Source organism: Lepidothrix coronata, unplaced genomic scaffold (assembly GCF_001604755.1).
Source record: "Lepidothrix coronata isolate B3197 unplaced genomic scaffold, Lepidothrix_coronata-1.0 Scaffold148, whole genome shotgun sequence".
In the NCBI taxonomy this organism is placed as follows: Eukaryota; Metazoa; Chordata; class Aves; order Passeriformes; family Pipridae; genus Lepidothrix; species Lepidothrix coronata.
In genome coordinates, this window is record NW_016690328.1 from 1,789,206 (window position 1) to 1,816,809 (window position 27,604).

Below are 27,604 nucleotides of genomic sequence, written 5' to 3' on the forward strand. Positions count from 1 at the left end.
AAGATGAAAGCAACTGTGAAAGGGGCTATGATTTTTGGTCTAATAAAATGAAAGCAGTGCAATTCATATAGCTGAACTTTAGACCCTGTGCTTAGACTGACCCTAACCATCACCTGAAACTAACCTTAGTTTCACCCTAATGTAGATGCTCCTTGGGGATTTTCTAAATATGTAGATGAGTCTTAATCCTGTATTGACACCCAGGATTGATGTTTGCAGGAAGACTTTAACAAATCTCATACACCTTTAATTCCTCAGACTCCACACTGTGTTTCCCTCTGGGAGGCTGTTCCTTGGCCCTTTGGGTCTCCTTTAGAATGGACACACTGCATTAAACCTGCCACAATATTCACTAGAGCACATTCCCGACAGCAGTGTGACCCTTTTCTTTTACCTGGTACTAAACGAACCGCTAATTATGCAAATTACAGCCTCCCTATTCATTTTGCCTTCATTTCCCACTGTATGCACTGTATCCAAACATCTGTGCTTCGGGGATATCTGACAGCTCTCAGCACTGGGCTTTGCTTAGCAGGTGAAGCCCTGAAGTAGGTCAGCATGGATCAGTGAGTCGAGCTTCTATATCTCTGGCAAATCCTTTAAAAATCTTGTTTTGTGTCCATAAAGTTTGTATATATTTAGTATGTACTTAAAAACGTTAGTTCTCCTGGAGTAGGGTGGAGATGGATGTCTTTAAAGGCAGCCAGAGTAGCTGCTGAATATGCTGTGTTAAGAGTACCACCAAGAGGCCAGTAAGGAGATGGCTGAGGAGGTTTAATTGCATTTCACCGAGGGCAGAGAAGCCTCCTTAGCAGGAAAGGTGAAGGCTGGAAAAGGAAAACTGGGAAGTAGCTTTTTAATAACCAGCTGAGCCCCTCTCTGGCACTATTTTGTGGTAGCAGGATTGAAGAATGGCAAGGGGACAGGGACGTGGCTGCTCTATAAATAGTGATGCAATAATAGTAGTGAGAAATAGCACTGAGAAATGCTTCAGCACACACCCTGCACTCCAGGGCTTGGCTGCTGCTGTGGCAGCACAAGGGATACAGTCTGGATATCCCCATCCCTAAAAGGCTCAGGTCTCCTGTCACATCATCGATAGACATCACTCTCTTACAGTGTGATCAGATGAAATTCTGTGTGGCATCATTGTACAGGGCAGCCACACCTATCCCAATAAATAACAGCTTTTTTAACCCCAGAATTTCCTTTTGAGCAGTGCTCTGTAGTGGGCACCTCTCCTTTGTTCCACAGCAAAATCCGATTAGAGAAATGTGATCAGAACTTGAAAGAAAACTAATATTTTCCCATTTAAATTAGCTGAGAAGTCATCAAATCTGAGTATTTCCAAACCACACACTGACTCACATGGGTGTGCCCAGCACTGCTCACAGCAGGATGATGTGAGGACCAAGGTGAGGCTGCTCAGCATGTAGGGAAGGAAAACTCCAGAGCTGGACCTAATCTTGCAATAGTCAGTGGCACAGACACTGTTAAACACTCAGTTGTCTATTCTGCAGTCCCTGGTGCTGTTGCAGCCTGGACTAGCTAACTACCTTGCACAATTTCTACACAAAGTTGAAGGACTGACACAAGACAGGGACTGTTCCCAAGAGGAACTTTGGCTGCTTCTATCCAGTTTTGGACAGCAAGACATCTCAGTGGTGAGGATAAAAGCAACCCTCTGGCTGGTGAGCTCAGAGGAGGGTTCTGGGTATGTGTGATTTCTGAGTGCTGATATAGCCTGGGGCATCTACAAAGGGTTTAGGAGGAAGAGGAGTGTCCCAGGGAAAGTCTCAGTGGAATGACTTATGGAGTGTGTGCTTGGCACTATTGGCTCCATGTGATGAAACTCCATGAAAAATTTACCTAAAATAATGGTTAATGAATCCATAAAGACTCTACATTGCCCTAGGGCAGGCTAATGGAGTAGATAATCTTGCCAGGAGCCTTTCAACCCTCTTTCTCTAGCTGTTTGTAAGATAAGACTTTGTGAAAGTGTAAGTCCTTTGAAAATAAAGGAGAAGAACACTCTTCAAATGAGCCTTTTTTGCAATCCTTCCTCTGCTCAACAAAGTGGAAATTTTCCACTTAAATGGGAGAGGACAGCACAAAATGACCCTTAGGAAGGACTGTTACAATGAAATGCAATAATTGGGGAACAGACTGAGGAAGCAAAGGCATCTGAATTCTGCTTTAAATGGACATTGCACTGCAGCCCTAAGTCCACTGGCTGTGACTCCTGCAGTATATTTCATTGTGCATGTTGTGCGCAGAAGGGATCTGATTTATCACAGTACGACTCCAGTGTTACATTGGGATAACTGCAGGAGAAAAATCAGATCTCAGAATATTAATCCAAAAATACAGAACTCAAAAATGGCTGAGCACATGTACAGACATGCACGTGCACCCATGAAGAGGAAGCACGTGGGTTATCCTAATTTTATTAATCCAAAGTAACAGGTTTTTTTTCTGATGGTAGAAGCTCTTATAGTTCACGTATTCAGAATCATAGGATGGTTTTGGTTGGAAGGGACATTAAAGATCATCTCATTCCCACTCCCCTGCCATGAGCAGAGACACCTTCTACTAGACCAGGTTGCTCCAAGCCCCGTCCAACCTGGCCTTAGAGACTTCCAGGGATGGGACAGACACAGCTTCTCTGGGCAGTCTGTTCCAGGGCCTCACCATCCTCACAGTAAAGGTAATAAATAATAATATCCAACCTAAATCTATCCTCTTCAAGCTCAAAGCCATCCCCCCTTGCCCTATCACTACATTCCCTTGCGAAAAGTCCCTTTCCACAAACAATGGTTTATGTCTCCCTCACTTCACTACAAGCAACATTAAATGAATTAGAAGTATCCAACAGAAAACTAGTGACTGTTCTTTTTTCACATTTCTGGTCCCAGTAACTGTGACCAGTTACAGTCAGTATCACTCTGGATTTGTCCTGACATCCGCTGCTTAATAGTTAGCCCAAGTGTTCCCTTCACAACTTTCCAAACTCATCATCTACCTGTATAATCCAACATGCATAAAATTTGAGCGCCCCGGGGAATCCACCTGGAGGGATGGGTGTTTGGAGTTCAGGTCTGTGCTGTTCATTGCATGGCACAGGGACAGGTCTGGCAGGATCAACCCCACAGCTCTGGGAGAGGGTTAAGGCAAGGAACCTCATCTGAAATCAGTCTGTGAAGGATGAGCCTCTGCTCATACTGATTCTCCACATCATAAAAAAAACCCAACAGCAAAGTTCTTATTAACTTCATCAGTTGCTGAACTTGGCTCTGGTGGCACAGGCAGAATGAAGGAACTCCCAAGTTCCCTGTCCCAAGTATTAATACCTCATGGTGTTTGGGATACATGGGGTGCAGTGCATTTGCTGCTCCAGCAGCTTTGAGGAGCACATGATGCAGTACCTCAGCCTACACTGAACAAAAATTCCTCTGATGGTGAATAATAAAGAGTCAGAGAAACCCTGGGGACAACAGCTCTGTTTCCCTGCCCAGCATGCCATTTCAGAGACCTTGGAATTCCTTGAGAGCTAAAGAAATTAAAGCAGGAGAATTGAAATGCACCTCTGTAGGGTGCCGAGACACGGAACGCTTTTGCTGCCTTGTATTTTTCATCCTCTGTGGCTGTTTCAAAAATCTCTTTAAATATTAAAGACAACAATATTTATTTTAGTGATATAATGTGTGTAGTGCAGGGAGATTTCCATTTGTGTGTTTAGCACAAAAAGGAGTTTGAAGACTTTTATATAAAAGTATTTTTAGAACTGAAAAACAAAGAATGCCAGAGTTTTTGAATAACTCAGCTTTCTGTGTTTGTTTGGTTGGGTTTTTTTAGGGGATCTGCCATGTGGATCTTCCTCAGGCCTAAATTTGGTAGGTCACGTTTCCAGACTTTGCATGGGTGAAGAAGGAGTCCAATAGTTTGGCTCCATTGTCCCTCTATCCCGGTACCTTATCCCCAAGGAGTGATCTGAACTAAAACATTGGGACAACAGCAGTGTAATAAAGACATCCACAGTTCATAGACTAGAAATCAACTGATATTCTCAAAAGTCCCACTCTGATCTCTCACAAATCTGTCTTTAAATTCAATACTTATCTGAAGATGTCCTAACGTTTAGGAGAGGCCAAGAACTTTCTTCCACCAAATTGCCAAGGTGTTAAACCCATGCTTTTATTTTTCATGCCAACCAAAAATATTAGCTTATCCAAGACTAATATTCTATCCTAGACCAGGTCTTGATTATGAATTTTGTTGATATTCCAGTTGCTTCAATATGTTTCACACCCCTGCAGTATGGATTTGCCCAAAGAATAAGGTCCATACAGGCCTTATACATAAAGTCAATCAAAAGTTTTAGGCTATGATGCAGGATGAATAAGAGAAAAAAAATCACTGGAATAAAATATTTACTGTGGGTTTTTTCCCTTAAAAATTGGTGGTGAAGCCTTTTAAAGACTAATTCACCACATTTTCCCACTAGAAGGGAAAGCAAGGGATTACTGATATTATCTGTGTCTTGATCTTCTGCGGCACTTTCTCATGCAGTAGAAAGAACAAACCTAAAAGATCTGCATGATAATTAAAACTTTTCCTTTGCTCCAGAACGCCTTTGCTTCTTTGACTCTCTTTGACTATTAAAGTACTCACTGATACAGAAAATAAGTTATAAAAAGCTTTAGATCTAGAATACTCCTCTCTATTTCAGACTTCCTCTTTTAGAACTGCCTCACTGTCTGCTCACAAGGAACACCTCTTTCAGCAGAGGAGAAATATGGGGATCAGAAACCAGAAAGGATCATACTGCCTGTGGTCCTGTGTCCTTGTTGTAGATGTTGTGATGCCCTTCACTTGTGACAGAGAAGTATCAATATCTTTGTTGATATAAACTAGTGGTTTTAAGGAGTTTGATAGTAAATGTGACAGTGGTTTAACAGGATTTGATGGCAAAGTACAGTGGATTGTTCACAGCACAGAGGACAGGGTCAGACAAGGCTGTCAGGGACACCCTCATATTGAGTCGTGGGGTTCAGAAAGGACCCCCTGCCCTTCCAAACCGGGTCAGTTGTTTATGTCCAAAAGATTATATGTGTATAATCAACCCTTCACATCACTTAGCTAAGATTTCAGTGTTTTAGTGCTCTTATTCTCGATTCACTGAGTATCTCACACAAGAAGGATTCTCACAGTCTCAAAGAGCAACCTTGAGACAAGTCCCTACTCAAGGGAAGATCATGATGTGCAGGCTGATAATGTACAGGAGAGCTCAAAAGGCCCTGGGCTGTCCACTACTTATGGGGTAAAATAATTGGCTTATGGTGATATTTCCATACCCTCTAGAGAAGTTAAGTTCTTCCACATTTGGTTTGAGTCAGTCCTTGACCAGCACAATGACTGGGGACAGGGGGGACATTGCTCAGATTAATCCATGCCTATTGTGCTGCTCTTTGTCTCCCCCAAATCCACCATGAGCTGGATGCAGCCATCATGACCAAACACACCCATAACATCCATCACTGGTGGTTATCACTCAAACATAGTTATTGGAAATAAAGGTCAGGTTGGAGGAGGTGGGGTAGAACATCATCACAGTCCCTCATCCTTCTTTGCCCTTGCAGTGAGCCAACAAGAATGGGTGGAGAGGTTTTATGAGAGGTCAATTAGTCCACCTATTTGTCACCTGTAAAATAGTCAAATTCTTTGGCTATTTCCTGTCTCCTTCCATGCATTCAAATGAAACAATCCTACTTCATTGAGTCTTCCCATACCCAGCCTGCTTCCAGACTGGGTCTCCAGTGACAGCTCCAGCCCAGCAAACCAGTGGTCAACATGACCTTCTTTCTAGGGAGACCTCGATCCCCACAGAAGCAAGGAGATGATGAGGAACAGATAGTTCCTCCTGCTATTTATTCTGCCTCTTTCCCACTGTCTGCTCATTCATTACAGCTGCTGAAGAAGTCAAGAATCCTCCTTCCCTCTCGGGACTATAAAGGTGAAGCTCTGGTGTAGATGTTATCCTAGTGCAAAATGGGTATGGTTTCTGTCGGCAGAAAAACGGCTGGAGAGAGAAAAATAAATTTAGTGAAAATACATATATTTCCTATGTTTGAGTGTTGGACTAGATGACCTTTAAAGGTCCCTTCCAACTGAAGCTATTCTATGATTCTGAGATAAAAGCTTCTATTGCAGCATGGAGGGTTCAAACACACAGTGGAGTTAATGCAGGGTAAAAAGTTTCTGTGCATCAGCTGGCCTGAGGTAACTGCTCCTGTGTGTACTTTCATCTTGCAGTAAATCTGAGTTAATTTGAGTTACAGCAGTCCTCTCTCTTTAAAAGAATGTGAATGATTCAAACAACTTCACATTTGCTACAGGCAAGAAGCTTGTGCATGGACTGTTGCCACGGAAACCTGCTCACAGATCTTGGCACAAAGGAAATATTGTTACTGTTCCATTAATTACTGTATTAAAGCAAGTCCCCATCTGAGATCAATTCCTGTTGCACTTGGTACGCAGTGAGAAATACCCTTTGTCCCAAAAAACTTCTGATCCAAAGAGGGACCTTCTCTTCAGCTTTGCAGGGAAAAAAAAAATTATTTTACAAAGTTAAGAATTGAACCAGAGTCACATAAATCAAAGTCAAACCGCTACCCGTGGATCAGCCAAGTTATTGCCAAGGAAGTCCAAGGCTGGAGGTCCACGGGGACTCCACTGACAATTAGAGGGGTGCCAAGGGCTGCCAACAGGCATCTGAAAATTGAGCCAGGAACTGTGTGTCTGGGTTTTGTGTGTTTTGTTTTTGCAAAGAAGCGAGCTCTGTTACTGCACTAGCAAATACAGGCTAATAACCAACCAATTTCCTATAATGGCACTTCGTATTTCAGCCTCTGTTCATTTTCTTCTCATTGTCACCCAGGAGGTAATGGCACTGTTTGCTTTTCACAGCAGAGGTGCACCCTGGTATATCATGCCTCTGAGAACAAGGCTCAAAATTGAACTTGGTAGAGTGTAGTGAGTGACATTTTCGTGGTATAATGGGTTTTAGCCATCATTTCAATTACCACAGGGCTGTCCTGTCAGTGATTGCAGAGGAATAGGGTTTGAACCTTAAAAATCTCCTCTCCTCCACTTGTCAGGAGGGGTTTTAAAGACTGCTTGCACCCCATCAGTGCTGCTAGGAGGCAAGCTGGTGCTTTCCCAAATGTGGCTTTCAGGTAAAGTTAGGGTTTTGTATGAATCCACAAGCATGGTATGACTTTGTCACAAAACCTGCTTTCCTTCCATAAGAGACTAACAAAGAGCCGGGGTCTTCATCTAACACTGCTCAAGAGTGGTCTGCAAAAGCCTATGGTATAAAAAGAGATCTCACAGAGAAATCACTAAAAGTGAGAAATCCAGAGACAACACCATTCCAGCTTTATAGACTTTAATTGTTCTCCTCTTGCTTATACTGGGCATCCAATTCTAAGTGCACATGAAAGGATTTTCCCAACAACCTCTGAAAAATACAATTTTTTAATCTCCAGATACAAAATTTTAGGGTTTTTTTTTTTTAGTTTTAGATATGGCAACATCCATTTCTATCCTGGGCCCCTCATTCCTTAACCAATTAAGGTATTGGATCTGAGTCCAACAAATAAGACACAAGCTTCACATTGTCACTGTTCCTTAGATGGAGAAAGAGCATGACCCAGAGAGGGAAAGATCAGCTTCAGCCACCTCAGAGGCCTTGCAGAATGGAGTCCAACTAAGGACAGGACACCCATGCATTGAAGATGAACTGTTGAGCAGCCAAATTCCATCCGCTTCTCTCTGTAGAATCATAGAATCATTTGGGTTGGAAAAGACCCTTAAGGTCATTGACTCCAACCATAAACCTAATATTGCCAAGTCCACCACAAAACAATGTCCCTAAGAAATCTACATGTCTTTTAAGCTTTCTTTCAGCCTCTGAGGATTCTCTTGCTTCCTTTGCTCTTCTCTGCTGCCTTCTCCCAGACATTTATAACCCCATCCTCACATTGTGGCAAGGGCTGATCCCCTTATCCCTTCTCCATTTTTTACCTTCTGAGGATATCCAGAGTTATTGTGTGGAGAATCACAGAGTGACATTTTTTAGTCAGGAGGAAGAATTCCAGAAAGTCCTTTTACTCCTCTTGTAGTATCAGTTGCGATCTCAAATTCCTCTGCACTGACTAGGAGGAAATCTGTATCTCTGATTCTCATATGTTCCTCTGAAATGTCCAGTTCTCACTAATAAGAGAGATAAAGCACAGAACAACCCCACCATTGCCTTAAGTCCAGTCTGTTACTTCTTACACTCTGATACTTTCAACCAAAAAAAAAAAAAAAGAAAAAAAACCAACTAGATAGTACCATGCAGCAATTTTCAATGCAAAGATGTCTAAGCTTGAAGATCCAAAGGACACTGAGAAAGGTCTGGCCAATTAACTCCAGACTGGAAGTAGCAAAACTGTGCCAGCCCAGAGTTTATTAACATCTGAGCTATCAAATCTGGCTATCAGCTAATTACCCCTGCAAGTACATCTTGCCAGGTTCCTGCAGGGGTTCTGTCTCAGAATGTCACTGAATCTACTGCAAAGACATGAAGTATGTGAAAGTCCCATTCTTACACCTATAAAAATTCATCCCAAAGTCTGGATGGAACTAAGTTTTAAAGGCCAAGTGATTCAACCTGTCGGGGAGAAATTGAGTGGGAAGGAAATCCTAAAAGAGAAAGTCTTGGGGGGGAGGAAGAAAAGGGACAACAATGATGGTGGACTTTGATGTGCATTCAGAGGGGGAAGAGAGTCCCTGGGATGGTTCAGAGAAGCAGAATTTCCATAGAAAATTATCAGCAGTTTTTTTAAAAAAATGTGACTCCTACAGATGCTCAGTTTTAATCCAATTGCTTCAAATCCCTTTTCTACACTTTCTGCAAACTTCCATATATTTACTTTACTTCCCCAGTGTCACATTGTTGTGTCTTGGGGTTTTCCTCCCTGCTTTTGCATGGCCTCATTAATATTTATGATTATCTCATTTACAACATCACTTTTTAATACTTAAAACTTATGTGAATTATTGTAGCAGCCCTGAATGAAAATAATCTATTAGCACAAAAGAATTTTCTCTGGACAATTAAAACAAAAGTGAATTAAACTAATAACTCTAATTTTCTAACTGTTAGGCATTTATGTTCCAGAAGAAAACAAAGATTGTACCACAATTCTAGTTTGGTCTCCTCTTCCTTTCTTTGGGGCTTTCTTTAGCCACTTTTCTTTCCTGAGAACCCCACAACTCCCAATGCACCCCTCATCACAGTTCTTTCATGCACTCTGGCTGTTTTCTAAGATTCATATTATCCTATTTTTGGAAGTCTGTGGAGCATCATTTCAACCATGAGAGAAACAGAGCAAAAAATCATCTGTTGTGCCTATCCTCAAGAACACTATTTAGGTAAAAATATCAGGGAAAATATGTTGTTCTCAATACTGATCATTTGTAAGTGAGTGAGTCTGGTGCCTGCAGCATTCCCTATCTCTGTACTACAGACAACAAGAAACTTCAAAGTCTAGTGGCAATTTAGGCATTCCTTTACCAGCTGCTGCATCTGGAGGATGAAGAAAAAAAGACAGTTAGACCAAAAAGGGTTGGCAAAATTGAAGAAAGGTGGTTTTTTTTCTCAGTGCACTAAGAGGATTTCTTTCTCCTCCAGGGACCGCACAGCAGGAGCAAAGCTTCTTGGCCTTCCAGCATAACTTGGCAATAAAGGAAGAACAGCCCTCTCATGAGGGTTTAGTCAGGAAAACTCATCTGCTTTTCCACGTGAACTCATGTCTTCATTGCCTTCTAAATCAAACCTCAAGGTGTATTGGTTATGAAAGTTGTGAGTGAGCTGATGAAATGCAGTGGCCTGCAGTGCTGGCATCTCCCTCTGAGGAAGTCAGACAGCAACAAATTCAGCAGAGTGATTGACACCACACCCCATCCTAACACTGACATACTCTTTGGTGACATGAATTGAGCCAAACTCCACTCAATGTATTAACTGGTTCTCCATCCACTGGAACTGAAGCCCAGGTAACTAAGAATGATGTAATGTACACATTGTAAGCACCTAAAGTTGGGAAACACAAGTGTTATCCCATGAAGCTTTAAAAAGACAGCTTTAAAGGCAAGTTAGAATTTCAGCAAGATGCCAAGTAGGTGCACAACTCAGAACTAGCCCAGAAGCCTTCCGCCCACCCATCCCTCCATCCACTGATGCACTGTAGAGCTGGGACTCTGTGTCTGCTCATTGCATCTGTGAGCAACAGTCATGCTAAAGAAGTGAGAAGGAAGCATCTGAACTTCACAGGTGTCTTTTGAAACACATTTGCAAAAAGGCTGGTTTGGATGCCCAGGCGATGGCTCAGTCAAGTTTCTCTTTCACCCATACACAGCACTCAGCTCCCAAACCTTCAGGAATGGCAAGTTGGCCCAAAGGGAAAGGATCCTGCAAAGTCACACAGTGTCCTTCATCTGGTTATTACAGCTCCAATCCCACAGCATTTCTTCTTTGATCTCTACAATTCCCCAGTTAATTTCTCTGCAAGTCCTTAGAGCTGGTTTCCCTCAGTAGCTTGCTGGGTGAGGTCCTCAGGGCTGAGGGAAAAGAGTTGTTTGTTTGGGGTTTTTTCTACTTGACCCAGAAAAGGTAAAACAAATTCCCTGTGAAAATCTATTTTTCATCCAATAGCACCTTGTTGTCCCTGAGGTAGACAAGTCAAGTCTTGTTTCATAAGCTCCTCACTGTACACAGAGGAGTTTGCACTAAAACCGAGAAGACAAAGGGTAGACCAAGGACTCGGGAACAAAATCTCTATTACAGTAATGCCACCTAAAGTCAAGGTTCTGCTGTGCTATAGCTGTATAGGGACTGTTTAGAACAGAACATCATAATCCGACATCTGATACCCATAAAAGAGGGTCCAAACACAAGGGTCTACAGGTTGTTACGTGCTTAAACATCATGGGGTGGAGATATGGGGTAAAAGGATGGGTCAGGACATAGTGCAGAGTTCTACTCCAGAAACAGGGCACCAGGACTGCCAACCTAAAGGGATGTCCCAAGTTTTCAGCAGCAGAAAGCATTGTTTCTAAAAGCCCTTTTCTGCCACTAGTGAGGAAGGTAATGGTAGCCTTGACTTTTTCTGATGCTGCTTTAAACAGATGAGAAAAAGAAACAGAACTTTTTGATTGGGAAAGTCAGAAAGAATAATACAAATAGTGGGGGAAATTTATTATATATTGAATTATCTTTAGACAAATGAACTTACAGGAAAGAAAATCCTGATAAATAACATGTATTTATGTGCACATATACCATTCACTCACAGACAGAAATATATATGTCATTGCTTACCTTTTTGACAAAAAAATCTACAGGCAGCAATTGGTAAGAGGTGCTATGAATAGGGATTGGTTAAAATGGGGATATAAATTCTGTCATGGGATACTGTCAGATTTATCCAAGGGTGCCAACACCAGCATACATCACATCTACATATTGGCAGCTTTCATGCTAGCTTGTCAAACAAAAGAGAGACAGGAAGCATCATTTCACTAATCTGAGGGATAAAATAGCAAAAGCTAAATAGAGAGGGAGGGGAATAAGGGAAGAGACACAGAGGAGATGAATGCCTCACAAAAACCCAATATACCTGCAGCTGTGCTGTCCTTGAACTTGGAAACAGTTTCATAGGCACTGCAAACATTTTTTTTCTTGCTACTGTGATTTGTTGGACCTAGAGAGAACTGAGGCCATGACCTTGCCAGACTTTCCTGTTCAGGTGTCAGAATCTGTGAGGAGGTTTTCAGAACCGATAACCAACATCAACAGGCACAGGAATTGAACATGCATTTTCCAACATCCTGGATACAGTTCTGTGCTGGGCTGACCCTGGCTGGATCCCACCAAAGCTGTTCTATCACTCCTCTCCCTCAGCTGGACAGGGGAGAGAAAATAGGCTTGTGGGTTGAGATAAAGACAGGGAGGGATCACTCACCAATTTTCATCATGGGCAAAATGCGTTTCACTCAAGGAAATTAGTTTAATTTATTATCTATCAGATCAGAGTGGCATAAGGAGAAATGAAACCAAGTCTGAAAAACACATTCCCCTCATCCCTCCCTTCTTCCCAGGCCCAACTTCACTCCTGATTTCTCTACCTTCCCCAACCCCAGTGGCACAGGGGAATGGAAAAGGGGGGTTATGGTCAGTTCATTACATGTTGTCTCTGCTGCTGCTTCCTCCTCAGAGGCAGAACTCCTCATCCTCTTCCACCTGCTCTGGTGTCGGGTCCCTCCCATGGGAGATATTCCTCCATGAACTTCTCCAATGTGAGTCCTCCCTATGGGCTTTAGTTCTTCACAAACTGCTCTAGCAGGTCCTTTCCACAGGGTCAGTCCTTCAGGAACACGAGTCCACCACCACACATTCGCAAGTCCTGCCGGCAAACCTGCTCCAGCATGGGCTCCTCTCCCCACAGGGTTGCAGGTCCTGCCAGGACCTTGTTCCAGTGTGGGCTTCCCATGGGGTCACAGCCTCCCTCAGTCATCCACCTACTCTGGAATCGGCTTCTCCGTGGGCTGCACGTGGATTTCTGCTTCCCCACGGTCCTCCAAGTGTTGCAGGGGCAGAACTGCCCCACCATGGGTGGCACCACGGGCTGCAGTGGAATCTCAGCTCTGGCACCTGGAGCACCTCCTGCCCCTCCATCACTGACCTGGGTGTCTGCAGAGTTGTTTCTCTCACGTATTCTCACTCCTCTCTTCAGCTGCAGCAGTGCAGGAGTTTTTTGAACCCTTTTATATGTGTTATTCCAGAGGTGCTGCCACTGTCACTGAATGGCTCAGCCTTGGCTGGTGGCATGTCTGTCTTGGAGCCACTGGCATTGTCTCCATCAGATATGAGGGAAGCTTCCAGGTTCTCACAGAACACACCACTGTAGCTCCCCTTCAACAAAAACTGTGCCATGCAAACCCAGTCCAAATATCCACAGAGACACTGGGCAAAGGGATATGCAGTGAAGGGAAAGCCAAGACAAGGTACCATCAACCCTACTGATGCCTGGAGAAAGGAAGGAATATGTCTATCTCCAAAACAGGCAAGGAGGAGAATGCAGAGAACTACAAGATGGTCAGCCACACCTTATCTCCTGGGGCAGTTATAGAGGAAAGACTCATCTCCATTTCCAGCCACATGAAGGACAAGAAGATGATCCCATGTTGTGTGAGGAGAGGGTGGGGCAAATGGCTTTGTTTACCCTGGAAAAATGATGACTTTGGAGACCTAAAAGCAGAGTGTCAGCACCTATGGGGAGGTCACCAAGATGACAGAGAGATGCTCTTCCCAGGGGTATGTGGTGTGGCACTCTAGCAAAATCAAACCCAGACAAACATCTCACTTGTGTCAGAACAAAGCTGTGACTCCAATCAAGAGTGTCAGTCTAAACTTCTGCCCATTTTGCAGTCCTCTGTAAGACTTCTAGAGCAGACCCACAGAAGAGCTGTGACTCTGTAAAGCTCAACACTAGGCCCTGTTTTACCAGCAATGTGGTCCCATGTCCCCATTTCAGAGGGAATAAGGAAGAGAAAAAATATACAAGACAGTGAGAGCACTTGGTAGTCTAAGACATGATGTCCTAAGGTCTCCCTTGCCTCAGGATCCCTCAGCATTCATTCCAAACAAGACTTGTTGAGGAAAAAGATTTAGTTTTAGGCTAAATAGAAACATGTTCTGTTTGTCCCTGTTGCCTGGATTTCTTCCCAAAGGTTTCTCTCAGTTTTGAATTGCTGACCTTGTCTTCTGCCTCTACAGCAGATGTGGTAGATAGGGGATGAGGTGTCAACAGACCTTAGCAGATTCACACACACGGCAGGGCGTCAGAAGAACAGACCTGCTGAAGAATAATTGCTCCTGATAGCCTATTGACTTTGATTAGGAAACACACATTAACATCTCTCTTCATTTAAGCCTCTCTTGTAGAAGTGTAGCCTCCTTAAGTGTTCTGTTGTCTGGAATATTAGACCAGGAATTAAAAATGACAGAACGGACAATTTGGCAGCAAGTGTTTAATTAGGCAATAAATTAGAGTCCCTGAGAGCATAGGGATCTGTAGCATCTCTCTTCTTTTGAAAATAAATCATAATGTTTTTCCAGTGTACAACACCCCCTTATACACACTACAGATGGAGATCCACGCCCCATGCTGTTGGTTTAACTAAACCCACATTGACAAGGAGAAAACAGAAGTGTATTAATGTTTTAAGTGTTTTCCTGCTGATGGATCTGTGGGATCTTCCAATATGCTCTGTGCATCCTGTTTCAGGATCAAGCTGTGACCCCTCCTCCAGACTTCCAGACCCAAAACCAGCCATTTCATGGTCTATTTCCCCTGACCTTACTACAGTTTTAGCACCTCTTTATGAGCAGGATGAAGAGCTGGAAAAGCCTCTCAGCTTTCTGAAGTTCCAGTGGGTGGGATGCCAAATGACAGATCATATGCTGATACTGGATATCAGATGCTTTGGTGGCTCCCTCAGTTACAGCAGGGAGGAAGGTGGCTGCTGGGCTGGAGCCAGAAGTTTGTCACTCAAAGTCATGCACAGGGTCTTGCTTGATGGCAGACTGATTCTCTGTCCTTCTCTGGATCCCCACACTACCGTGCTGGAATGGGAATAATGTCATGATCCTTGGATAATGCAGATATGGTAACATGACAGATGAAACAGAAGAGAAAGGGCAATTTGTGGAGTCTCATGAAGAATAGGGACAAGGGACACAATAACTACCTGATTTCTCTTTCTTTAATTTTTGGTTCATCCACAATCAAATTTTCAGGTCATTCAATCATCTTTGAAATTTTTCGCCTTCTCAACTTTTCTTTCTTTCCTTCTTTGATTTTCCTTCCTTCCTTCCTTCCTTCCTTCCCTCCCTCTCTCCCTCCCTCCTTCCTTCCTTCCTTGTTCTCTTCCTTTTCATCTCCTCTGTTTTCTTTCAGTACATTTTCACATGAATAAAGAGCTGTTTCTAAATGAAACACTACAAAGGCTCATTTGTACAACACAGAAGTGAAATTTCTCATTGTTTTAGGAAATGTAACCTAACCCAGAAACTATTTGCTGAATTTCTCTCATCTCTGAAAGACTTTTACTGTTCTTCTCAAACTCTCTATAGTAAGATGTAATGCAATAGTGTCTCCCCCAGATCTCTGCATAGGTCTGATGAAGGTTTCACATTAGGAATTCTCCTACCACTCAACCTCTAAAAAGCACTGCCTTATCCCATGGTCCTTATTTAATCTCCCTGCAGAAACTGCAGGCAAGAGTTATATAAAATCAAAGTGGTATGGAAACTGCTTTGACTAACACTTCTGACAAATAAGAGCTTATAAGGAAAAGTGATGCCCAAAGGCAAGAAAGGAATAAATGACAACTAGAGGCCATCTTTTATAAGGGAGGGATGCACAAATGTTCAAAGGTCTCCTGTCCTGCAGTAATCTGTAGCATAATAATAAGGGGGTTTTGTACTGGTTTACATTTTTGAACAAGCTCTGCTGTGCTTGGCTGATGAAAGGTTGTTATAACTGCTGACCACACAAAGCTACTGCTCATCTGTGAACCATTTTTCTCATCTTGCAGCTTCTTATGCACGGCTGGAATATGAGCCTATGTGGCAGTTTGAGCTCACCATACTCCAGTTGGGCTCCCTGAGCAGAGATGGTTTTAATTGATGGGTTTGAAATGCGAGTTCAGAAAAATAATGCCTGAGAATGTCAGTCAAAATGAACATCACATTGCTGCAGTGATCAGTCTGTGGGGCTAGTTCTACATTCATAATTTTGGAGAATGGAAAAAGAAGAATCTGGAAAGAAACACGTCGAAAAACCTCACGCCACCAAAATCATTGTAGATTAATAAGGTTGGCAGAGAATCAGCACCTGTCCCTGCCACAGCCACAGTCATCTGGTAATTCCCATGCAAAACCCTATTGTCAAGAATAATATCAGCAAAATAGATCAGTAATTAATGCATTTACAGTGTCTCTTGTGCTATTCCTTTAGCAGGCTGCAGTTTCCATGGCTTTGCATTATTTATACTGATGGCTAAAAGGATGCTTTGTGGTGGAAGTTACACATTCATGTGATGGAGGTTCTATTAAGTGCCAGTTGTGTGTGCAATAGCACAGACTCAGCCCTATTTTCTTAATCAATCAGCTTGCACAGAGTCCAATAGATGGAAATGAAAGGTTGGGAACTGTGGTGGGTTGACCTTGCTGGAAGCCAGGTACCCACCAAAGCTGCTCTCTCACTCCTCTCTGCAACTGGACAAGGGGGAGATAATAAATCAAAGGTTTCATGAGTTAGATAAGAACCAGGATAGATCACTCACTAAATATCATCACAGGTAAAACAAACTCAACTTAGGGAAATTAATTGAATGTGTTACCAATCAAAATCAGAGCAAGATAACAAGAATTAAAACAAATCTTAAAAACACCTTTCCCTCACCTCTCCTTCATTCCTGGGCTTAACTTTATTTCCAATTCTCTACCTCCTCCCCACAAGCAGTGGAGGGAGTTGAGGAATAGGAGTTACAGTCTGTTCGTCACGTGTCATCTCTGCTGCTCCTTTCTCCACAGGAAGAGGAGCCCTTCCCCTGCTCCATCATGGGATGCCTCCCACGGGAAACAGCTCTCCATGAACTTCTCCAACATGAGTCCTTCCCATAGGCAGTAGCTCATCATGAACTGATCCATGGGTTGCTCCCATGGGTCACAAGTCCTACCAATAAACTTCCTCTAGCATGGGCTCCTCTGTCCATGGTTCCACAAGGTCCTTCCAGGAACCTGTCCCAGCATGGGCTTCCCATGGGATCACAGCCTTGTTTTGAGTATTCCTCTGCTCCAGTGTGGGTCTCCTCCCCAGGCTGCAGGTGGATCTCTGCTCTCCCATTGACCTCCACGTGCTGCAGGGGCACAGCTGCCCCACCATGGGCTGCACCACGGGCTGCAGTGGAATCTCAGCTCTAGCACCTGGAGCTCCTCCTGCCCCTCCTTCTCCAGACCTTGATGTCTGCAGAGTCGTTTCTCCCACATTTTCTCACTCCTCTCTTCTCTGACCGCAATTACTTCTGCACAGTAACTTTTTCCTTATTAAATATGTCATCACAGAGGCATCACAACCATCTCTGATGGGCTCAGCCCTGGCTACAGTGGGTCCATCCTGGAGCCAGATGGCATTGTCTCTGTCGGACATGGGGAAGCTTCCAGCAGCTTCTCAAAGAAGCCACCCCTGTAGTACCCTCACTGCCAAATCCTTGCCACACAAACCCAACACAGGAACTTATAGAGTTCTGCGGGTAAGGAGACACTGAGTAGATGAGGATTCTTCACCTTGCAAGGCGTAGACCATACATACATACTTAAAGGTACAGGGATCACAAAGAAGAGGCCCATAAAATCAGAAACAACATGGGGAGAGAGAGCAAGGATGAGATGTTCACTTCTTTTTCAGTAAAAGCAACAGGAAGCAGCCAAATAAGATGGTAAAAGGCAGATTTAAGAAAAAAACAACCATACAAAAAACAAACAAAACAAAAACAAACAAACAAAAAAAAACCCCTACAAACACATATTTTGTCACATATTATCTGTTTAATCCGTGAAACTTCTAGTAATAGACTATAAATATGTGTTGGAAATGCTTTATTAATGTTTTACAGGAGATACTCCCCCCCATGACTGCATGGGGGGAATATCTTCCTTGCAGAACCAAGTCCCTTCCATGCAGAAACAAGGACATGAAAAGAGAAAGGGTGAAAATCAGATGAAGAAATATTTTTTAGGTCAATACCTCAAAGGCACACAGAGAAAAGAGGAAGAACATAAAACCCAGGCAGGTGCACCCAGTTCTTTTAAGGCATCTGGTCATGAAATATTACAAGCCCTTGTTACATTGTGAACCAGGAGAAAGGGGACTAGATTGGTAATTTATATAGCATCTATAAAAATACAGCATCAGGTTGCTGGATCAGCCAGGCCCAGCTGCTTGGTCAGTGCCAAGATGAAGAGCTGCCCAGTGCCTCCTTCCCAGACATTAACTTTCAGCTGAACACCTTTACCCATGAATTACAAACCTTGCTGTGTTCCAGGGCAGAACTGGGCTCAGGGAGGGTATCACACAGAAAACACATGGCTTGCAATTAGTGGGTCAGCAAGCAAAGAGGAAGGACTTGAAATTTTCCAACTCTATAAACTGAAGGGCAGAGATGGAAATAATTCATGCACTTCTGAATTTCAAAATGGGAAAACTCGGGAAAGAGTCTGGAGCACAAGTTTGATGAAGAGCAGCTGAGGGAGCTGAGGGAGAAAAGGAGTCTTGGAGAGGATCTTATCACTCTCTACAACTACCTGGAAGGAGATTGTGGTCAAGTGGTCAGGCTTTTCTCTCAAGCAACAAGCAATAGGACAGGACGAAATGGCCTCAATTCTATCAGTAGAAGGTTTCAACTGGATATTAGGAAAAATGTCTTCGCTGAAAGGGTGGTCAGGCATTGACACAGGCTGCCCAGGGAAGGGGTGGAACCACCATCCCTGGAAACGCTCAAAAAATGTGTAGATGTGGTGCTGAGGGACACAGTTTAACAAGGGACTTGGCATTGCTGGGCCAGTGACTGGGCTCGTTGATCTTAGAGGTCCTTTTCATCCTTCATGATTCCATGATTCTGTGATGCCAGCAGAAGACTCCAATAGAAAGCACACTGTCTGTTGTTTCAGCTGGGAGCAGCAAACATTGAACCTGTCATTCAGCAATCCTTTTGAAAGCAGAAAAATAATGAAATGTTGTTTTCAAGTTGATGTCTAGGGATAAGAAAGGTTCTATTTTGTTCTGTTTTGCTTCTTAACAAAATCTAAATGAAATGACATATTCTTGTGCCAGAATGAACAAGTTGTTCTTTTTGATCAAAATTGGAATATTACATTTTTGTTCAGACTATTTTTAAGTCTTTTCCTTTCTTTTTAAAAGAAAATAATCAATTCCTAATGAAAACATCACTTTTGGCTTAAAAGTAAAAATAAGAGTTCTTTTAGGAGCTGTGAAAATTACATGTGTCATCCATTTTGCTCCTTGCATATTTTGAAAGCTGCAGTCTTTGCTGAAATCAATCAGTTCACTAATAATTATGGTCACCATGAAAGTGAATTTTTTAGAGAATTTACTTTTCAGCAAGAAAATAAGTTGCTTCCTCTCTCCTGCTTCATTGGTAAACAACTTTAGGGTCCTTGTTTTGCCTCCTAAGCCTTCATTTCTGTCATCTGTAAAACAGTGGGTGGTCATTGTGTTTACCCATTTGTTCTGGGGGGCTTCGGAGATGATAAATCGTGCATGAGTTATTAAGCCTTAAGTGTCACATAAAAAGCTACTTATACATTCTGAGGATTCTTGAGGAATGTTTCTGATTGAAGAGGTGAAAAAAGCCAGACCACCCTCTCCTGACAAGAGGTAATTGTGTCAGTAAGTGCATCACCTAGCCTGTTATTGAAGAATAAATTAAACTTAACCCCCTCTCCAACCACCTGCCATCATTCACAACTCCAAATGGAATTCATGATTCCTTTTAGTCATTTTCAGTGCCTGGAAATGGAAGTTACTGGGATTTGAAGAAAGCAAGTTGCATTCTGCTGCAGTATTTCTCAACAAATCTACTCCAGAAATCATTTCAGCTCCAACACATGCTGAGGAAAACCATTATATCATTTCAGTGATTTATTAGCCCAACAAGCAGAAGTAACACAGCAAGGCTGAGTATCTATTGCCATGTATCTGGGAATTATGTTTTAATTAACCAATTTCTCTAATATGTTGTCTAAGCTTCCTGCAGGGGAATTGAAAAACCCCAAACAGCTGCAAGGCTGAAAGACTCTCCAGACATTTGATGTCCTCGTTGTGTTTTGGTCGGGCTCAGTGAACACCCCTCGTGACAAATGCATATTGATGAAGCAAAGAACTGACTAATTGACACATTTAATGAAAACTTAATATATTCTGCTAGTGGCAGAGGGAAGTATTAAACTTGCTCACAGTTAATTGTTATAAAATATTAAACACAAACATGGAAGTAGAAGGAGGACAAAACGAGGATTATCTTCAAGAGAATCAGATCTCTGGAATGGGCCAGAATAGCAATTTGGAGTCTGAGAGTTATGAAAGACACCATAAATCTGGTATATCCAAGAACTTTCTAAATGTGATTGCCACTAGACATCAAATAAACTTTAATCCTTACCTACAAATGATGAAAAAATCCTGTCCTATCTGTGTCCCATAATTTATTCTATGCACTGTGATCTACTGTTGATTTGTCTTTGTCTACAATTTAGTCTCACCATTTCCATCCCAAAATCCTTTGAGATGGTCTAAAGCTGCACACTCTGCTTGTATGGCTGTCTCTGCAATAGGTCCCACGTGGGTCCTTGTCTTTGTTTAAAGCTGCAGTAGAAGTACTCAACAATACAAAGAACTGCCAGATGTCTTTGCTAGTTTCTAAATATTTAAATGGTATTCAGAAGTGTATATGTTTCAGAGGATGTTCAGGTTGGATATTAGGAAAACTTTCTTCACTGTAAGAGTGTTTAAGTCCTGTAACTGCTGTCCAGGAAATGGAGTCACCGTCCCTGGAAGTGTTTGAGAAATGAGGAGATGTGGCATTTTACAACATGGTTTAGTGGGGATAGTGGTGTTCAGTCAAAGATTGGGTTTCATGATCTTGGAGGTATTTTCCACCCTTAATGATTCTATAATATCACATCTCTCTTTCCTTCATCAGATCCATTCTCCTATGACACACAGAAGGGCTCTTCAAAATGCCTTTTAAAGACTCACTCAAGTATGGGCTGCCTGAAGCTCCTGAAATTTTGACCCAAACAGTAGGAAGCACTGGTATCTCTGAGGTTTACAGTTGAATAAGTCATAGAGACTGAAACAGTGTCTGCCATGGTCAGGAGGTATTTTCCACAAAGTTTTGAAATGTTAGGAGGCAACATTAATTTAGAGCATTGAGCTCTGAGCTTTTCTCTTTTTTCATGACAAGTTAGATGCAAACTGGAAGGACAAGGAGGAGTGGTTTTAACCTGAGAGTAGATTTAGATCAGATAGTAGAAAGGAATTCTTCCCTGTGAGAATGGTGAGATTCTGAACCAGCCTGTCCAGAGAAGTTGTGGCTGCCCCATCCCTGGAAGTTCTAGGCCAGGCTGGATGGGGCTCTGAACAACCTGGTCTAGTGGAAGGTGTCCCCATCCATGGCAGGGCAGTAAGAACTAGTAGATCTTGAAGGTCCCTTCCAACCCAAACCATTCTATGATCCCATGATTATTCTGGTCTTTGCCTAATGTCCTGGGTAGAGTTTAATTAGAGGTTTGTTTGCAGTATGTATTCCAGACACCAGATGTCACTGCATGATGCAGAGTATTGCAGAAATTGTCTAGAGTATGGTTAAAAAAATTAAGAGAAGGTGGAGCACGAGCTGTGTGGACCCATGTTTTCTGCTCTCTTTACTGACAGATTCTTTAGAACCTTATTTTGTGGAAGAATAAACATTATTAGGTACATTAGCTGGCAACAGTGAGCCAAAGTATGACCAATAAAGTGGTCTTAAAACAGTGTACCTAATTATTTCACCAAATTTTATGACAATAGTGAGTAGTTAGTGTTTGGCAAAAAGGTGGAATGTAAGTCCTATATTTTAATCTGAAGTTTCATTTTCTGAATTCATTGCAAAAATGTCACCATAAATTATAGAAATTGATGAAGCCGGTATTTTTAGTTTAATAATTTTTCATTGGGAAATTGCCTTTACCTCTAATCACAATCATCACGCTCAAATAACAATATCATTATTAATAATTACAAAACAACACAATATCAATTTAGTATATTAGCCAGGAAGCAAAGTACAGATCACCACATAAAAATGAAGATTGATTAATAATTACAGCACAAGCAGCCAGGGGAAGAATAATTATAAATTATTTTTCAGGCAAGTTCTTTATGAACAAGCAGAGCTATGAAGGCAGAGATCACTGTGCAAGTCTTATTATGGGCTCATCCCCAGTGACACTTCCTACCCTTTCTACCCTGGGATTAGACTGAGGTCAGCTTCCTCCCAGCTGTGTCTACATATGACCAGAGACAGGGTGAGTTGTGGAGCCTAAAGAGACATCTGCTGCAGAAACAGTTCTGACACCCACAGGGGAGAGAAAAAGGGAGAGATTTAATTTTCACTGTAATTCTAGCAGTGTTTTCTCAAGGCAGGCAGAGTATTTTGTATGTTCCCACACATGCTCCTGACCCTGAGCTTTGGCCATCTGAATTTGAGTTCCTGACTTCTCCTCACTGTCCTGTTGTGTTTGCGTGGAGGTGCTTTTTCTTTTTTTCTGTCTTTTCTATTTCCAGTTCTATGTTTAGTCTGTGAGACGTTAAAACAGGTCCCTGGTGTTATCCACCTTGGAGAATAAAGATAAATTCCATGGGTTAAAACATTTTATTCAGAAACACTGAAGTGAGAAAAATCTGGTTGTGCCACGTATTCCACTAGATCTGAGTTTATGTGGGGAAAGACATCCAGACACAGGTTAGCTTTACCTACCTTGCCAATAACAAGAGATCAAACTACCTTCTGTAAGTCTGAATGGGCAAATTGTTCTTGCTAATAATGTGAAAGGTAAAAGATAAAATGCCACTCATCTTCAAAACAAACTGAGCAGCGCCTGCCAAGGAAGAATCACCAACTCTCTGAACAGCCATGGTGCTCAGAAACATTCTGAGTAGGGTTTTCTTGTAACCCGGGGAAGGTTTTGGTCTCTGCAGAACTGAACAAGGCTATTTCCCTGACTTCTCCTGTTGAGGTAAAAGTGGAGGGAGGTGCAGTGTGCCAGCTGGGGAGCTCTGTGTGCACAATGAGCTCTCTGAGAGAGGTAAAGCTCCTGAGTTTACTGATAGAAGTCTGAACCCCTTGATGAGTGAGCATGAAAAGTGACTTTCTTCTCCCTACATTTGGAGGATGTGATTCTGCCCTAACTAGAGCCTAGCACAGCAAATTAGTTCCTGCCTCAACACAGGGCTTCAACATTTCACAGATGTCAGAAAAAATTTTGCTTTCATCCATATTTTCTCCCATCCTCAACTCTGGGTAAACTGAGATACTGCACGTTTTTTCCCTACTCATCTCCCACTGTCCAGGAACTCACTCTGCTTTTCACCGCCACATTTTTAACTGAAGGAGTAAGTAAAAATGTGGAGTTTCAGTGTGCTCAGTGCTAAGTCTGTAGTAGCATTTTGATGCCAAAGAGTCAAAAGACTCATGCAATTCCTCAGTGGGCACAATAAACCCCATGAGGATTACAGGAGTTTGTGATAATTCCTGCTTGGAGCCACACACAGACCTTGGTGATGGTAAGAGAAAGTCCATTGCATCCCATCCCACCTGAGATGAGCATTTGTAGGGCAGGTGTCCCATGGAAATCATAGAATCATAGAATGGTTTCGGTTGGAAGGGACATCAAAGATTATCCAGTTCCACCACCCTGCCATGGGCAGGGACACCTTCCACTAGACCAGGTTGCTCCAAGCCCTGTCCAACCTTGCCTTGAACACTTCCAGGGACTAGGCAGCCACAGCTTCTCTGGGCAACCTGTGCCCAGAATGGAGAATTCTCACCACGAAGAATTTCTTCTTAATATCTCTTCCAAACCTGCCCTCTGTCAGTTTAAAGACACTCCCACTTGTTCTATCACTACAAGCCCTTGTAAAATGTCCCTCACAATGTTACTTGTAGTACCTTCACATGCTGAAAGGTCTCCCCAAAGCCTTCTCTTCTCCAGGCTGAACAACCCCAGCTGTCTCAGTCTTTCCTCACAGGAGAGGTGTTCCATCCCTCTAATCATCTTCATGGCCTCCTCTGGACTTGTTCCAACAGCACACTCTCACAGTGAGAATTTATTTTTTTTTTTATCCATGTCCTTTGCTCATTTTTTTTGAACCCTAAGTCCGTCAGTGCTAGGATAGTGTTCTGTCATGACAGTGCCTTCCTAGAAATGACTTGGTTGGAAAATGCTCATGAATTACTTGCAAGCAATGGCAAACAAAGACTCCACTGGGCAGTAATCTTTGCAGAACAGCCACATGCTAAATTAGTTGACTTTGAAATAACCTTGCAATTTTCATGCTCAGATGTATTGATTCAGTTTTTATCTTTCTTTGAAAGAAGAAAGAAGAAAATTCTGTAAAAATGCATACAGATGTATGAGTACATCTGTATTTGAGTAGACTCAAATGTTTAACATTCTTTGGGCTTTGCAGAAGTTTTAATACTTCTGAGAGGCAGGTCCCTCCTCACTATCAGTCTATGTCCCTGTCTCTCACACATCTGAGAAATTACTACAAAGATGAGGCACCTCGATATCCTAAAACAGTTTAAAAATTATTATCCCAGTGATTTTCCCAGCAGGTGATATGCAATTCCAGAAGGATTAAAATTCCTTTGCGATGAACTGCTTCAGCTGAAAACTTGGCATTCTAACTAATTCTAATTCAATAGTTTAAAAAATGTGTGTGACCAGGATAGAGAAGCCTCATAGCAGAGACTCTGGGTGTGTTGATGGATGAATGCTCACTTTAAGATGCAAGCAAAGTCATTTTAGACTACACTGCACTATAAACAAGCTACCACCGAGCTACTGTATAAATCACCTCTGAAACTGGGTGTCAGCCCAGGCTGTGGAAGCAATTCAAAATCAACCTGTCAGGGAGATCCCTCCCTCTTCCATCCAGAGATGGATGTGAAACGAACCAGGACTGATGAGTGCAAATCCCTGCATAAGTCACTGTGTGGCAAGAGGCAAACAGTGTGTCAGCAGGAAACCACCAAATTCAGAACATCTTGTGTACCTCCATCGTCTCTGGGGGATAACTGAGTCCCATCAGCACCTACAAACCATGGAAAGACATTAATTTTCCATTAGAAAAAAAAAGTGCTGTGGTCATAAAATGCAATCTGGCCTTGATTTTCTGGACAGATGACATGCTCTCTCTTTGGCACTCCTGATTGCTACAGGGGTGACTTAACTTTGTAATTCATTGAAAAGCAGATGAAACCTTAAAATCAGTTTGGAGCGTAAACCAGGCTGCTCCTTATTCATTCCACATTTATTGGCGGTTTGCCTTGTTTGCTCTTCGTCTCCAAACTATAAACACCCATTTCATGCCTGACACCTTGGTCTGGGAGAGAGCTTGTGCTACCGTAGAGGCACAGACTGGGATATATATCCACAGATTTTAGCTACAGCCTGGATCATCCATCACAGACCTTTCCTGCCATTGACTTACATTTGAATTATGTAATCAAATAATTATATAATGGACTAAGGTAAATCGCTTGGTTATAAATGTCTGTTTGGGGAATCAGCTCCACCCGTTTCCTTCTTACAGAACATCTGCAGTAAGAAAAATGTTTGCCCAGAGAAGCTCACAGATAAAATACATCGAGGAGGAAAAGAGTGCTGTCTTTTTTTTCTAATTCTACACCACATGGGGAAAAGGCACCTAGAAGTGCTAAGAGATAAGTCCAAAAAGGCACAAAGTTGAAAACTGTGCTCAGCCTTGCTGAGTTGGGCTTCCCAAACCACCCAACAGAAGAAAGAGGAAGATTTGTCTATTTCTCAACTTCAAGTTGAGTAAAAAAAAAAAACTATTTTTTTAATGAAATATTGTCCACCTTTTTTTTTTTAGTATAGGACACACATACAACTGCTTTTTTTCTCTGGAATTTCAGCTGACTTTCTAAATTCAACAAGGTACATTAAAAATTAGACAGCAATTAATATCTACCTTACACTATACATTTTTAAAAAGTTCTGAGAGTTCTTTATTATTTCTGCTTTAAGAATGGAGAAACTGGGGTGCTAATAGGTAAGTACCACTCTTGATTATTCTACAAAACACTGAAAAATAAGGGAACAAGCACAGAAACAGGAATCATTCCAAATGGAAATGTTCTCTTTATTCACTGAATCTGCCACCAGGTCATTTTATCCTGCTCATAACTGTATCAGTCTCCACCTTTCAAACAGGAAGTTACTTGTCCATAATATTCCCACAATTTGGTCCAAAAAAAAAATTTTGTACACCTGAACCCTTAAATTAGAATCTTAGGTTCATAATGAGGACATATTTTTCAGAGTGTTTATTAAATAAGTACTTATATTGGCAAAAATTCTTGACACCTGATGTTTGTACCACCTCCATGTCTTCAGCCCTGCATGTCTTAATGTGAAAGAGAATTATGACAATTTTCTTTTCTGAGGAACATTTCAATGCAAGGCTTGAATATGTAAAGTCTTACAACCTTGAGAACTGATTCTACAGGGGTCAGCTGTAAGGAACCATTTCAAAGGGATGCAAAAAGGTCAACTTTTCTCTCTGGGCTTGGCTTCAATGAGTTTTGTGACCTCAGTTAATTCTCTCCATCAAAAAATGTCACTCTTATTGCACCTGCTGAGTAAGGATAGTGACAAACACCACAACCTTCACTGAAAGCTTGTGAGGACAAACCCATTAATTTCCTCAAAGTGAGAATGATGAGAGCAACTAAAAGACACTGTAAAATCACAGGCCTGGAAGTCAGCATATTCCCAAAGATTTGTTAGTCCTGCAGTGCTGACCTGCTCAGAGCCACTGCTTCCACAGCCTCCCCTCCACTGTTCTGCTCTTGAGATCTTTCATCACCACTTGCCATGTGCCTTTGAGGTTTGGCTGGCTGGTACCACAGCTGAGCTTAATTTCTCTCCAAACTCTGCTGTTCACAGTAGTCAAAAAATACAGATCTAAGTTTCTCAGCAGTACAAACAAACCTGAACCTGACAACAGCCAAGGTTTGGGACCCTGCCCCAGGAGGGAAGTAGAAAGATGAAAACTGGTGGCAAGTCTTAAAGGGTCAAGCATGTGGTGTCCACCAACAGAAATGATATCAAGGCAACTTCCACTCTGGGACTTCCACATTCCCCTTGTAGCTTTTGTCTCCACTGGCAATTGTGACATGCTGTTGCACAGCTGCAGAAGCTTGAAAAATGGAAACCTCCCAGTTCAGCCTCTCATGCCATGCCAAAGTCCCTCCCTCAATGACTTGGGTTGGTTTTGTGTCTGTTTCGCTTCCAGAGCTCAGAGAGCTCTGTTGTGTATTCTGTTTTTGGAGCCTTGGTTGTATATCTTTGCTCTGGATTTTATGTTCCACTTGTCAGACTTCCAAAAGAGAAGATCATGGAATCAGAGAAAAGAACATCCAGAGATGGAACGGACCCACAAAGATCATAGAGTCCAACACCTGGCAACACTGTTGGCTTCCATATCTACCAGGACTGAAATCTGCTTTACAAAGACAAAACTCGTTATACACAGGGAAAGGTGTTGTTTTGATGTTCTGTTTTTCAAATAAGAAGTCACTCTGCTCTCTCTGAGTGGAAAACCATTTCCTGATCAGTGAC